The following is a 15215-nucleotide window of genomic DNA, read 5'->3' as shown; positions in this document are numbered from 1 at the left end:
GCCTGTGCACGGCAGGTTGGCCACAATTATGCCGAGCTCAGCAAGCCGCCGGTGCCGCTCGTCGCACAGCCACCCTCCGGCGCCCACCCGCCCTGCTGGGAGCGGCTCCCAGCCTCGGCTCCTTCCACATCACCCTTGGGAATGGGGAAGGGTGAGGCTGGGAAGGAGCTGTGAGCAGATCCTGGGCTGCTGGCATCAGTTCTTTCGCCAGGTGGTTGGTGGCATCGTGGCTCGGGTGAGGCTCTGGCGGTGCCTGCCTGACTCCCTCTTCCCAGCTGCCTTCCTGCACCTTCCTTCTGCAGGCAAACTGAGAATGGGAAATTTCCTCTTCCCCCACCCTTGGACTACATCTGTGGTGTCCAAAGAGTCATTGGCCACTGGAATGGGCTGCCCGGGGAGGTGGTGGAGTCGCCGTCCCTGGAGCTGTTCAAGGCAGGACTGGATGTGGCACTTGGTGCCATGGTCTGGCCTTGAGCTCTGTGCTAAAGGGTTGGACTTGATGAGCTGTGAGGTCTCTTCCAACCTTGATGATGCTGTGAGACTGTGATCTCCAGTGGTGCCATCCTGGCAGCTCTGATGGTGCCATCAGCCCCTGGCTGCTCCCTCCTCCTGCGTGGAGAGCAACACAAAAGCTTTGCCAGGTTCATAGATGCACCGAACGGGTTGGGTTGGGAGGGACCTCAGACATCAGCCAGCTCCAAGCCCCCTCTGCCACAGGCAGGGACACCTCCACCAGCCCAGGTTGCTCAGGACCTCATCCAGCCTGGCCCTGAGCACCTTCAGGGAAGGGACATCCACAGCCTCCCTGAGCAGCCTGTGCCAGTGTCTCCCCACCCTCACTGGCAGGAATTTCTTCCCAATCCCCAGTCTCAATCTCCCCTCCTCGAGTTTCAAGCCCTTCTCCCTCCTGCTATTACTACCAGGAGCTCTGCTGCTCCAGCTTTCCCCAAATCCATTCCTGTTTTCCTCCCAGGACCTTCCCTTTCCCATCCTCCTCCACTCACCAGGCTCTGTTATCTCCCACGCAGCCGCCGCGGGGCTGGGAAGGGAGGCGGTGGCAGGAGGTGACACTCGAGATTCATCTCCAGCCACTAGTGCTCGAGGGCTGGTGTCAGGCAGCGTTTCCCTGAAGGAGCCCTGGGGAAGGAATGGGAATGGGAATGGGAACGGGAACGGGAACGGGAACGGGAAGGAGCTGAAGGGAGATGCTCTGCGGCACAGCCAGGGGCAGTCCCTGCGCCGTGGCTTCGGGAAGCGGTGGCAGCTCCGGGCACAGTCGGCATCGAGCATCGGCAGGATGCTGCCTGCCACCTTCTGACCCATATCCAGTGCGGGAGGGAGGAGGGAAATAAATAGGTTTTCCCTTTTAAATAGGCTGGGAGCTGCCCCACTTCAATCCAGAGGGATGCTCCTGTTCCCCCAGGCTGGCTCAGTGCCAGGTTGCCCAGTGACCAAGGTTATACCCCTATGGATCAGCTATAAAGGAGCTGAAGACATGGAAGTCACAGCTCTGCTTTCCCCAGCATCTCTCCTCCTTCCCTTCTGTCCTGTGCCGTGTTTGTAGGTCAGGATGTTCCATTTCCCCTCCAGCTCCAAGGAAAATGCAGCCCCAAAGGAGGATTTTTCCAGGCAGGAAGGGTTGTGGACATACTCAGCATCCCAGCATCTTCCTGCCTGTCACTTCCCAGCTCAGTTAGCAGAAGGCAGCACCAAACCAGCACAGAAACAGCTCTGGCTACTGGAGGGGTGCTCCACTCCACACTGGAGCCAGCCATGGGCTGGTGTGCTCCAAACTGGAGGCTCTATCAGCAGATGGTGGCAAAGGATCAGTTCAGCTCATTTCTCCTGAGGCATCTCCCAAAATCCAGCCCCAAAATCCACTTTCTGCAGGATGGGGCAGCACAAAGCCTTTGGGGATGGAGTGTGGGAGCAACTCCAGAGTGCAAAGGGGATTTAGGGGCCCTGAAGATGCAGGTCAGCTGCTGGAAGAGTGCTTGGGGTCAGTCCTTGGGTGCTCAGTGAGTCAGTTAAGGGATTTACTGGATCTTTCCTGGACTGGTTTCACCTCCAGGCAGCAGGGCAGGACAGGATTGATTCCCCCAGCCCTCAGTGTCTGATCCACATCAAGAGGCTTTCACTCCTATCCATGTGGGAACAGTGGTGGCAGCATCCAGCTCCACTGACCAGTTTCTGTGCAGCTGGAGCTGCTGAAGCCGACCCAAGCAGCCCATCTTGGCCCAATTTCCCACCCACACAGTCCCACTGCTTCAGTCCAGCTTTGGGTACAGCGAAAAGAGCTCTGCAGGGAGCTGGATTTGTGCCTGGTCCCTTCTTGCCCCAACTCACTCAGCAGGGAGGAGTTGTCCCTCCTCAGGATCTTCCAGATCAAAGTCAATCAGGGTCACTGCTGTGCCCTGCACCATCACCAATCCTCCTTTGCCTTCCTTCCTTCCCAAACATGAAGGTTTCCTTGCTCCATCCCTTCACTTAAATCCTCTGCTTTGGATCCTGAGATGCTTGAGGGAGCTTCCAGGGGCTTTGGTGGGCTCAGGGCAGACCCAAACTCCCTCCATGTCCAGGGTGCCAGCATCTTCAGCAGCAGGAAGAGAAAATATCCTTTGCTGGAGCTCTGGAGAAGTAAATAACAGCACAGGAGGTTGCAGCTCAGCACAAGGGGGAACTTCTTGCCTGGAAGGCTCCCAGAGCACTGGAACAGGCTCCTCAGAGAGGTTGTGGAGTCTCCTTCTGTGGAGCCTTTGCAGGCCTGTCTGGATGTGTTCTGTGTGCCCTGAGCTGGTTTGTGTGGTCCTGCTCTGGTAGGGGGGGGTTGGACTCGAGCTCCTTGGGTCCCTTCCAACCCCTGACTACATCCTGTGAGCCTGGGGGAGAGATTTTGGCTGTTTTAATTGACAGAGGAGTTGGACCATGAGCAAAACCCTCTGTGCACTGCATCAGCAGCTTCTTGCCACCCCCTTTTCCAGCTCCTCAGAGCTGGACTGGGAGCAGAGTGGCTTGGGAAGGTCTGGGAAAAGCAACAGGATTCAAACAAAGGTGGAAATGGGAAGATTCAGGCTGGATGTTAGGAAGAAGTTCTTCAGCATGAATCATAGAATCACAGAGTCAAGTAGGTTGGGAGAGAGCTCCAAGCTCAAACTGCCCAACCCAGCCCCCAGCCCTGCCCAGCCACCAGACCATGGCACTCAGTGCCCCAGCCAGGCTTGGCTGCAACACCTCCAGCCACAGCCACTCCACCACCTCCCTGGGCAGCCCATTCCAGTGCCAATCACTCTCTCTGCCAGCAACTTCCTAACAACATCCAGCCTCAACCTGCCCTGCCACAGCTTCAGCCTGGGGCCCCTTCTTCTGTTGCTGGCTGCCTGGCAGCAGAGCCCAACCCCACCTGGCTACAGCCTCCCTGCAGGCAGCTGCAGGCAGCAATCAGCTCTGCCCTGAGCCTCCTCTGCTGCAGGCTGCACCCCCCCAGCTCCCTCAGCCTCTCCTCACAGGGCTCTGCTCCAGGCCCCTCCCCAGCCTTGCTGCCCTTCTCCAAACACCTTCCAGCACCTCAACATCTCTCTGCAATGGAGGAGCCCAGAACTGGACACAGCACTGCAGGGGTGGCCTGAGCAGTGCTGAGCACAGGGGCACAAGAACCTCCCTTGTCCTGCTGCCCACACTGCTCCTGAGCCAGCCCAGGATGCCATTGGCTCTGCTGCCCACTTGGGCACACTGCTGCCTCCTACCTGGAGGGGGCTGTCCAGAGAGGTGGTGGAAGCCTCATCCCTGGAGGTGTTTAAAGCCAGGCTGGATGAGGCTATGGGCAACCTGATCTAGCATGAGGTGTCCCTGCCATGGCCAGGGAGGTTGGAACTGGCTGATCCTTGTGGTCCCTTCCAACCCTGACTGATTCTAGGATTCCCCCACTTGTTTGCTTCAAAAGCTTTAGGTCTTTTAAAGGAGAGGAAAAAAAAACCCAAACCTTGAGGGCTGTGAACAGGACCTCTTGGGAACAGAGCAGCTTTGGATTCCACAGACTCAGGATGGAAGGGAGCTCAAAGCTGACTGCAGTTGCAACCACCTGCCACAGGCAGGGACACCTCCCACTAGAACAGGTCGCTCAAGGGCTCATCTAACCTGGCCTCGAACACCTCCAGGGAGGTTGTGGAGCACAGAAGCACCCAATGTGATCAAAGATCACATCGGGTGCTTCTGTGCTCCACAACCTCCCTGAGCAACCTGTGCCAGTTGATCCCAGCCTGTGCTTCTGTGCTCCACAACCTCCCTGGGCAACCTGTGCCAGTTGATCCCATCCTGTGCTTCTCTGCTCCACAACCTCCCTGGGCAACCTGTGCCAGTTGATCCCATCCTGTGCTTCTCTGCTCCACAACCTCCCTGGGCAACCTGTGCCAGTTGATCCCATCCTGTGCTTCTGTGCTCCACAACCTCCCTGGGCAACCTGTGCCAGTTGATCCCATTCTGTGCTCCACAACCTCCCTGGGCAACCTGTGCCAGTTGATCCCATCCTGTGCTTCTGTGCTCCACAACCTCTCTGGGCAACCTGTGCCAGTTGATCCCATCCTGTGCTTCTGTGCTCCACAACCTCCCTGGGCAACCTGTGCCAGTTGATCCCATCCTGTGCTTCTGTGCTCCACAACCTCCCTGGGCAACCTGTGCCAGTTGATCCCATTTGGTGCTTCTGAGCTCCACAACCTCCCTCGGCAACCTGTGCCAGTTGATCCCATTCTGTGCTTCTCTGCTCCACAACCTCCTTGGGCAACCTGTGCCAGTTGATCCCATTTGGTGCTTCTGAGCTCCACAACCTCCCTGGGCAACCTGTGCCAGTTGATCCCATTTGGTGCTTCTCTGCTCCACAACCTCCTTGGGCAACCTGTGCCAGTTGATCCCATTTGGTGCTTCTGAGCTCCACAACCTCCCTGGGCAACCTGTGCCAGTTGATCCCATTGGGTGCTTCTCTGCTCCACAACCTCCCTGGGCAACCTGTGCCAGTTGATCCCATCCTGTGCTTCTGTGCTCCACAACCTCCCTGGGCAACCTGTGCCAGTTGATCCCATCCTGTGCTTCTCTGCTCCACAACCTCCCTGGGCAACCTGTGCCAGTTGATCCCATCCTGTGTTCCACAACCTCCCTGGCCAACCTGTGCCAGTTGATCCCATCCTGTGCTTCTGTGCTCCACAACCTCCCTGGCCAACCTGTGCCAGTTGATCCCATCCTGTGCTTCTGTGCTCCACAACCTCCCTGGGCAACCTGTGCCAGTTGATCCCATCCTGTGCTTCTGTGCTCCACAACCTCCCTGGCCAACCTGTGCCAGTTGATCCCAGCCTGTGCTTCTGTGCTCCACAACCTCCCTGGGCAACCTGTGCCAGTTGATCCCATTCTGTGCTCCACAACCTCCCTGGGCAACCTGTGCCAGTTGATCCCATCCTGTGCTTCTCTTCTCCACAACCTCCCTGGGCAACCTGTGCCAGTTGATCCCATTCTGTACTCCACAACCTCCCTGGGCAACCTGTGCCAGTTGGTCCCATTTGGTGCTTCTCTTCTCCACAACCTCCCTGGGCAACCTGTGCCAGTTGATCCCATTTGGTGCTTCTCTTCTCCACAACCTCCCTGGGCAACCTGTGCCAGTTGGTCCCATTTGGTGCTTCTCTTCTCCACAACCTCCCTGGGCAACCTGTGCCCAGTGCCCTGTGCCAGCCTCTCCCCATCCTCACTGCAAAGAGCTCTAAAAGAAGCAATGAGGAAACTCCCCCAAGCTGTTAGCTTTAAAACAGACTTCTCCCCACCCCACCCCAAAAAAAAAGCCAACCCCTTGAAGCTGCGCCCAGAACCCAAGCTGGGAACGTTCCCTACTCCCCCCCCCATCCCCCCCCCCCCAAGCTCCACAAAAGAGCTGGGGGCAGCCTCCGGCGCTGCGCCCCCGACGGGGCTGGAGGTTAGCAGCAACAATCCCGGCGATAAATCCCTGGATTTCTCCCAGCCCGGCTGTTGCCGAGCTGCAGGGAACAAGGCAAGGGATGGAGGAGAAGGGGAGGGGAGGGGAGAGGTGGGGGGGGTGGGGGTTGGGGAGGAGAAGGTGACCGCCGACTCCATAAATATTATTGGGGGCGACGGAGCTGCGCGGGGCCGTCGGGCGCAGACAAAGCCCCCATTGAGCTGCCGGCGGAGGCGAGACGGCGCAGCTGCCGCGGGGAGCCGGGACGGGGGTCAAGGTCAGAGGTGGCCTCTGCCTGTATTATTCCCCCCCCCCCCCCCCGACTCCCCCTTCTACAGCCCTCACCCCACCTCCTTCCTCTACCACCATCCCCACCCCCCCCCCCCCTTCCTCATCCAGCCCCTTTCGCCGTGCCCAGAAGAGGAATAAAGTTCCCTGCCTGCCCCTCGGTGCTGGCTGTGCAGGGTGCCAGGAGGGGAAGGTGTCCAGAGTGTGTCCAGAGTGTGTCCAGAAGGTGTCCAGAGCAGGGCAGCAAGGCTGGGGAGGGGCCTGGAGCACAGCCCTGGGAGGAGAGGCTGAGGGAGCTGGGGGGGTGCAGCCTGCAGCAGAGGAGGCTGAGGGCAGAGCTGATTGCTGCCTGCAGCTGCCTGCAGGGAGGCTGTAGCCAGGTGGGGTTGGGCTCTGCTGCCAGGCAGCCAGGGCCAGAAGAAGGGGCCCCAGGCTGAAGCTGTGGCAGGGCAGGTTGAGGCTGGATGTTGTTAGGAAGTTGCTGTCAGAGAGAGTGATTGGCACTGGAATGGGCTGCCCAGGGAGGTGGTGGAGTGGCTGTGGCTGGAGGTGTTGCAGCCAAGCCTGGCTGGGGCACTGAGTGCCATGGTCTGGTGGCTGGGCAGGGCTGGGGGCTGGGTTGGGCTGTTGGAGCTTGGAGCTCTCTGCCAACCTGCCTGGTTCTATGATTCTGTGATTCTAAGGTGGTGATGGTGAGAAGAGAAACTGAGGCACTGAGGGAGAGCTCCAAGCTGCATCTGCTCCCAGGGGGTGATGCTGATGTCTGCATCCCTTGGGATACAGGTAAAGGGTCACAGAATCCCAGTGTGGAGAGTTTGGAAGGGACCTCTGGAGATCACCCAACCCAATCCACCTGCTCCAGCAGGGCACCCACAGCAGCTTGCCCAGGAGCATAATGCCCAGGGGGTGGTTGGAAGCTCTGCAGAGAAGGAGACTCCACAGCCTCTCTGGGCAGCCTGCTCCAGGCCTCCAGCACCCTCACACCAAACAAGTTTCTGTCCTGCTCAGCTGGCACCTCCTGGCTTCCAGTTTGTGCCCCTTGCCTCTTGTGCTGTCCCTGGGCATCACTGAGCAGAGCCTGGCCCCAGCCTCTTGTCCCTCACAGCTCCTTTATCTCTTGCTGAGCATTGCTCAGCTCCCCTCTGGGGCTGCTCTCCTGCAGGCTCTCAACCTTTGGCTCCTCACAGAGCTGCTCCAGGCCCCTCAGCAGCTTTGCAGCCTCCTCTGGACTCTCTCCAGTGGTTCTCTGATCTCTTGAACTGAGGAGCCTGGAAATGGACCCAGGAGGCCAGATGTAGCCTCCCTAGAGCAGACCAGAGTGGAAGGAGAACCTCCCTTGACCTGCTGGCCACACTCTTCCCCATGCCTGGAGTGCCACAGAGGTGACATCCCTGGCTCTGTGCTGGAGCAAACCCAGGGAGCCTGTGCCCACCCCACCCTGCCCCACCCCACATTCCCACTGGGCCATAAGTTCCTCCACACAGATGGAGAACTTTCAGCTGCTTGTGGCAACTGCTGCCAAGGAAGTCACCCCCCAAGCTCCCCCCCAGCTCAGCCCCAGGGCTGGGGGTTCAATCCTGCTGCCACACAGACTTTTAGCCTGGTTTAGTCCTTCTTAAGCACTGCCTTAGCAACCCTTGTTTCCATGGCAAAGAGCAGCAACCTCCAGCCTGATGCTGAGCTTTGCCTTAAACCCTTAAGTCAGCTCCTTTTAGTTGGGTGCTGGCCCCATGGAGCAGACCCTCAGCACCCATGGGGGCTGCCCATGCTTGGGGTGGACCATGGTGTGCTCCTCCCAGGCTGCAGGCCCAGGGGCTGTGAGCTTTCCTTTGCCTCCCCACACCTCCAAACCTTCATCAACTCAAACAAATCAAGCCAGGAGCAGCTGTGGAGCTGTTGGAGGGGAGCAGAGCCCTGCAGAGGGACCTGGCCAGGCTGCGTGGGTGGGCAGAGGCCAAGGGGGGGAGACTGAACAAGGCCAAGGGCAGAGTTCTGCACTTTGGCCACAACAACCCCAAGCAGCACTACAGGCTGGGGCCAGAGGGGCTGAGAGCAGGCAGGCAGAGAGGGCCCTGGGGGTGGTGGGAGAGAGGAGCTGCAGAGGAGCCAGCAGTGCCCAGGTGGGCAGCAGAGCCAATGGCAGCCTGGGCTGGCTCAGGAGCAGTGTGGGCAGCAGGACAAGGGAGGTTCTTGTGCCCCTGTGCTCAGCACTGCTCAGGCCACCCCTGCAGTGCTGTGTCCAGTTCTGGGCTCCTCCATTGCAGAGAGCTGTTGAGGTGCTGGAAGGTGGAGAAGGGCAGCAAGGCTGGGGAGGGGCCTGGAGCACAGCCCTGTGAGGAGAGGCTGAGGGAGCTGGGGGGGTGCAGCCTGCAGCAGAGGAGGCTGAGGGCAGAGCTGATTGCTGCCTGCAGCTGCCTGCAGGGAGGCTGTAGCCAGGTGGGGTTGGGCTCTGCTGCCAGGCAGCCAGGGCCAGAAGAAGGGGCCCCAGGCTGAAGCTGTGGCAGGGCAGGTTGAGGCTGGATGTTGTTAGGAAGTTGCTGGCAGAGAGAGTGATTGGCACTGGAATGGGCTGCCCAGGGAGGTGGTGGAGTGGCTGTGGCTGGAGGTGTTGCAGCCAAGCCTGGCTGGGGCACTGAGTGCCATGGTCTGGTGGCTGGGCAGGGCTGGGGGCTGGGTTGGGCAGTTTGAGCTTGGAGCTCTCTGCCAACCTGCCTGATTCTGTGACTCTATGTGCAGGACCCCCGGGGGCAGAGCTGGGTGCTGCAGTACCAAAGCAAACGAGGAGTGGGTGCTTGAGCCCAGAGTGGGGGCAGTGGCAGGACACAGCTGCCCTCCTGCAGCCTGGCTGCACCAGAGGGGCCTGAGGGTCACTTCAGCATGGGGACTGCTGCAGAAAACCCAAAGGGAAAGAGATTTTGCTGCTTTAGTTCTCAACACTCAGTGAGTCAAACCCAGCAACGGCTTGGAGGAACTGGCAGGCTCCTGGGGCAGACCTTCCACTGCAACATTCCCTCCTGGAACTACTCAGGGTCCTCATTTTCCACCCTAGAGCCCCAGGTGAGCATTCCTGTGGGTGCAGAACCCCTGATAGCTGTGGCCTCTGTGTGTGGGGGTGGGGGAGGTTTGCTCATCTCCATCTGCCCAGGAGCAGAAGGGAATCTCTCCTTTGTGCCAGGCTTTGCTTTTGCTGCAGTGCTGACCAACCCTTGCAGCACTTTGTGCCCTGAAGGAGCCTTTAAACCTCCCAGATCTGACAGCTCTGCTTCTTTCCAAGCCTTCACCAGCCCTGATCTATTGGCTCCTGTTGGCTGAACCCAGCTCTGAACCCCCAAAGCCCAACCAGAACTGGGGAGAACACCAAAACCAAACCCCCATCTGCAGCCTGCATCTGCTCTTGAGCTGACTTGATGAGGGAGGGGGTTGTGACTTCTCCTCATTCAAAGGGTCCCCTCCCCGTGCTGGGCTTCCTGGGAAAGGCTGGAAAAGCTGGAAAACCTCATGGCATTGCCAGCTCCTGAGATTTCCAAGCCTCCAGACCATGTGGCTGTTCCAGGAGTGGTTTTTTTCCCAGCCCTTAGCATCCCTCTTTGTGGTGGAAGAAGCTGGAGGAGGGGAGCAGAGCTAAGGGAAAGCCATGGGGCTGAATCATTCCAAGGTGTGGGAATGTTTGGCAACAGGATTGCTGGGGTCATCCTCATGCTGCTGCCATGTCCCTCCTCATCCCAGCCCCCCCATGGGGTTTGGTGCTTAGGGAGCACCATTTGTGGTACAGAAAGACCCAGGCCAGGTGCCCATAGGGCAAAGCCTGCCCTGGGACGTGGCCAGGACAAGGCTGGTGGTGCTGAGGGGCATCCATGGACCTCCACTTGTGACAGATCCCATGGATTTTCCAGCTCAAATCTCTGTCCCTGAGGTTATTTCAAGCCACTCAATGTCCCTGTAGCTCTTTTTGGAGAGTGGAGAGATCTTGGGGGGGGGGGAGGGGGTGAGGGGGAGGGAAGGGCACTGGACCCCCTGCTCAGGACCAGCATCTCTGGCACTGGGCACCTACTGAGCCAGGCTCATTTGTGAGGAGGGAATGAGCTCAAAACCTTCCTGAATCTGGAATTGAAAGGGATGAAGGGGGGAGAAAAGTGCTCCCAGCCCCCTCCTCCCTTTCCAACCCCCCCCCCCACCCCCCCAAACCAGGCTCAGCTTTTCCCATGCACACACAGAGACTGCTGGAGAAGAGCTGAAATTAATCCCTATGGAAATGTATTGAAATGAATTCCCTGCCTGGACACTCAAGCTGTTCCCAGCCTGGTGAGGGCAGGGCAGCAGGGGGAAGAGGAGGAGGAGGAGGAGAAGATGCTGCAGACCATCCCCACCCCCCCACCTTGAGCACCCCAATTCCCTCTTTACAGCCACAGAATCACAGAAGCAATTTGGTTGGAAGAGACCTTTTAGGATCCTGGAGTCTAACTCTTGACCCAGCACTGCCAGGTCACCTTTAAACCATGTCCCACATCTTCATGGCTTTGAAACCACTCCAGGGATAGGAACTCCCCCTCTGACCTTGGGCTAACTCTCAGGGAGGGGGGGGGGGAAGAAATTCTTCCTCATGTCCACCTCATGGAGGTTATTCTCTTCCCTCCCCCTCCCACCCCAAAAGGTGTTGAGGCCACAAATTGTCCCAAAGCTCCTGGTTTAGTCCCAAGGCTCCTGGTTTAGTCCCAGAGCTCCTGGTTTAGTCCCAAAGCTCCTGGTTTAGTCCCAGAGCTCCTGGTTTAGTCCCAAACTGGAGCAGGGAGAAGATGCTGGTGGCTCTTGGTGAGGGAGGGAGAAGGTATCCAGATCAGGTGGCACAACCCTTGGTCAGTTCATGGGGGGGCAAAGAGGAACTGGCTGTGTGCTCAGGTACATGAGAGCTGCTGGAGCTTCCTGCCCAAAGCCCCCCCCTGGATTAGCAGTGAAGTTCACCCTGTGTATGGCAAGGGGGTGGGGGGGGGTGGGGGGTGCAGCCCTTCCCCTTCTCTTTGCTCTGGAAGAGCTGCCAAGATCCTTACCCCAGCCCTGGTTGTCTCTGTGCCAAGCACTGCTGGCCTCGAGTGGTCTCACCCCATGAGATAGGGCAGGTTGGGGGCAGGCAGGGCCCCTCCTTGGCTGCAGAGAGGCAGAGAAAGCAGCACAGTGAACCCCAAGCTCCTGGGAAGTGTGGGCAGCCCCCATTTGTGCCCCTGATCCCAGAAGGAAGCAAAGCAGCTGGCTCCAGAGAGGGGGGATCTGAGGCATCTGCATCCCCTGGACAAGGCTCCTTTGAGCTGGGACACAGATGGGGCATTGTCAGCACCCGAGAGGGGAGAGGGGGACCTGGGGAGAGGCTTTGACATGGGATTGTGGTGGGAAAGGCTGAGTTTGCAGGGACCCTCCCTCACTGAGCACCCTCCCTGTGTCCCAGCAGCTTTGCAGCATCCCAGAGGAAGAGAAGCAGGGGACTGTGGAGTTGTTTTGGTTGGAAAAGATCAGATGAAGGTTGGGTTGGACACCAGGAACAATTTCTGCCCTCAAAAGGATTGTCCAAGCCTGGTCCAGGCTGCTCAGGGCAGTGATGGAGTCTTCATCCCTGAGGGGTGTCAGAGCTGTGGAGATGTGGTGCTGAGGGCCATGGGTTGGTGGTGCTGGGGTAAGGGTTGGAGTGGATGAGCTTCAAGGTCATAGAATCATGGAATCATTTAGGATGGCCAAGACCTGCTGCAGGCAGCAGCTAACACTGTGTGTGCCCACCCACAGGCATCACCAGAAGCTCATCAGGGGGTTGCTGACTGCACCCCACAGCTGAGGCATCCAGATCCATCCCCACCCCCCCCCCGACAAGAGACCAGCAGCAGCAAGGACAGGAGTGAGGAGGTGCCATCGTGTTCCACTGTCACCAGGCTGAGGCTGGGCTCACACCAGGTTCTTATGTTAACAGGTGACATGAGCAGACACCAGGAGGTGGCCAAGGAAGGCTGGAGAAGAGCCAAGGCTCAGGCTGAAGAGTGGGAAGGATCCATGCAAGTGCTGCTGCCATCCCCAGGGTAAGGGCTTGCTCCTCCTTGCCTGTGTGAGCAGCCCCAAAGCTGAAGCCAGAAGTGCCTATGAGGTCCCACCTGGGGTCCCCTCATACCTTGATGCCAGACATGGTGCACTGACCAGGAGGTGACATCTCAGGAAGCTGAAGGACACAGATCTGCTGTCACCAAGCCCAAAACGTTGGGAGAATGAAATCTGCAGCTCTTGGAGAGGGGAGGTCCCAGAGCCCCAGCATGGCTCCAGCATCCCCAGCATGGATGACCCCAAAGCATCCAAGTCCAGTCTGAGCCACAGCAGCAGCTTGCCCAGGGGCACAATGCCCAGGGGGGGGTTGGAAGCTCTGCACAGAAGGAGACTCCACAACCTCTTTGGGCAGCCTGCTCCAGGCCTCCAGCACCCTCACACCAAGCTGGGTTCTCCTCCTGTTCAGGTGGCACCTCCTGGCTTCCAGCTTGTGCCCCTTGCCTCTTGTGCAACCTGGGCACCACTGAGCACAGTCTGGCCCCAGCCTCTTGTCCCTCACAGCTCCTTTAGCTCTTGCTGAGCATTGCTCAGCTCCCCTCTGGGACTGCTCCCCCCCAGCCTCAACCCCAGGTCCCTCAGCCTTTAGTCACAGAAGTTCCTGCCCCTTCACTTTCCACCCCATGCATTAAAGCTGTTGCAAGCCCCCAGCCGTGTCCTGCTTGGTCTCCCTCACACCACTCTTGTCTGAGCAGAGCTGTGACCCTTTTTCTTGCAGGACCCCCCCTCAGCTCCCTGCCTGAGCTGCTCTCTGGGCTGTTCCCTTCCCAGCAGGTCTTGCCTCTACCTCCCCAGCCCTCTGCTGCCCTGCCATGGGAGGTGAGGAGCGACCCGAGGGGTCCCAGCCCTGGAGGGGACAATGTCCTGTCCCGTTTTCAGGCGGGGAGGAGGCAGGAGCAGCCCAGGTTGAGGGTAGGACAGGTTGGGGAAGGAGAGGCTGAGGAGGGACAAACACTCACTGAGCACCACCAGCTCCCAGGGCGTTAACTGCCGGCTCCAGCCCCGGGCTGGTGCCGCTGGCTCTGGAGCTCACTTCCAGCCCCACGGATCTCATTTTCCCATCTGTTAAGTCCAAATTCAAGGGAAAAGCAGAGCCTGGAGACCTGCAGCTCCAGGAACAGAGCGGGGGTTGGGTACCACGCACAGTGCCACCACCGAGGTTGGCGACTCCAGCTGCTCCCTGGCACGTCGGGACCGCGGAGCTGGCGTTGGGTGCGCTTGGGGCTGCCAAGGCTTTGAGTCTCCTGCCCGGGCAGGGCTGCGAGGTCCCACCGCTGGCTTCTGGCAAAGCAGTTAAGCACAGGGTGGGCGACGTGGGGACCTGAGCAGACATCAGGAAGACATTCACACCAAACTTCCCCCCCCCTCCCCCCCCGCCCCAAGCCCCTCCAGCTTCCAAAAGCCCTCCGAGCACACTCTCGCTCCCCCTTCCCCCCCTCCAGCGACCCAGACGGCCAAATATTGAGCTATACATTAAATCACCCCGGGAAAAAAGGGGGCTGGGAGGGGTGTGTAGGGGATGGGATGCTGGGGTGCGTGTTGGGGGGGGGGGGGGGGGGGGGGGGAGCGGGAAGAGTTGGAGCAGGTCGAAGGGAACGTGGCAGTTTGTTATGCTAACCGAGGGGGGCTCCGCTCAGGGGACATGTCGGAGAGGTCTGAAGAGCAAGGAGTTCACAGGCCCTCTCCTTTTGTCATGCTAAAAGTGCAACACAGAAAATATACACAGGCAGCTGCTCAATGGAGGGTGAAATACAAGGGATTGCTCCGGCAGCCCTGGGTAATGCGATGCAGCCCGGACAATGCCCCCCGCCGCCGCCGCCGCCTTTGTGCGAAGTGGGAAACTTCGGGGCCGGAGGGGGGGGGTGGGGGAGGATGGGGATGAGGATGGGGATCGGGCACAGTTGGGCTCCCAGAGTGCCAGCTCTCACCACCCACCCCACCCCCAGCATCACCCAGAGGTAGGCAAGACCCCCAAATCTACCCCTAGCTATGGTACCCAGAAGGTTCTCCCCGTCCCAGCGGCAGGATGGGTTTGGGGTTGGTTGTCCTGGCATGGGCTCCGCCTCGCTGGGTACTGAGTGGATGCCAAGCAGGCAGCCCTTCGAGGAAAGGTGCCCGCGGTGAGTGTGGGCATCATGCTGGGCCTGGCATCTCGTCACTGGGTGAGGGGCTGGGACACTTAGGTTAACTCCCTGACTTTGCAGCAGCGACGCCGCCGGCTGCGGGAGCTGCTTTTGCTGATGCTAATTCGGGCACTCGGCAGCAGCGGTGTAAAATCAGCCCTCAAAGGGGCTTTTGTGTCCTGGGGGAGGGCAGCCGGGCTAGGGGGGGGGTGGGGGGGGTGTGCTCTAAGCATCCATCTTCCATCTTTCCCTCCTTTTTTTTGTGTCTGAAAGCTGGCGCTGTGGGGGCTGTGAGGGTCCTGGGGCTGTGCATTCGTTCCAGAGCCACCAGTTCGTGCAGACCCTGCAGTCAGTGCTGCCTCCCACTGCAAGAGCTTGGGGGGACACCAGGACATGGGCAGTGCCCGACTAGGAAAGTAGGATGGTGCCCTGGATTGCCTCCTAGCCGGGGAGCAGCTGGCAGCCAGGACTGGGTCACCCTAGGGGAGCCAAGGGAGATTTTTGGCATCCAGACCCCCTGAGTTCTTCCCACCGTTGGCTGAGGGACTGCCGGGGAATAAGGGGAGCTGTACCCTCAAGCTGCCCTAGGGGTGCCTGGGATGGGGAGAGGGATGTTACATCGTCCAGGTCTGGGTACCCCAGCCCCGGGGGACGCTCGGGGAGCGGGCAGAAGCGACATCTAGTGGGAAGCCATCCTGTCGCCTGGGAGATCGATATCCATGGCAACCCCTCGGGGCCACCGACGCCCTGCATGGACCAGGGGCACCTACCAGCATCCCTGG

General features: G+C 59.3%; 1 long non-coding RNA gene across 10 annotated transcripts in view; it reads left to right on the top strand.

The window, feature by feature from the left end:
* Positions 1–12960, top strand: part of LOC135192239 (uncharacterized) — a 67948-nt gene extending 54988 nt beyond the window's left edge. For all 10 annotated transcript variants that reach the window (XR_010308943.1, XR_010308940.1, XR_010308938.1 and 7 more), the window contains one exon: positions 12189–12960. This is a non-coding gene — a long non-coding RNA (uncharacterized LOC135192239). The remainder of the gene's footprint in view (positions 1–12188) is intronic.
* Positions 12961–15215: the final 2255 nt, after the last annotated feature.

This window comes from Pogoniulus pusillus, chromosome 41 (assembly GCF_015220805.1).
Source record: "Pogoniulus pusillus isolate bPogPus1 chromosome 41, bPogPus1.pri, whole genome shotgun sequence".
In the NCBI taxonomy this organism is placed as follows: Eukaryota; Metazoa; Chordata; class Aves; order Piciformes; family Lybiidae; genus Pogoniulus; species Pogoniulus pusillus.
The sequence above is the reverse complement of the archived record's forward strand: the minus strand, read 5'-3'. Positions and strand labels throughout refer to the sequence as shown.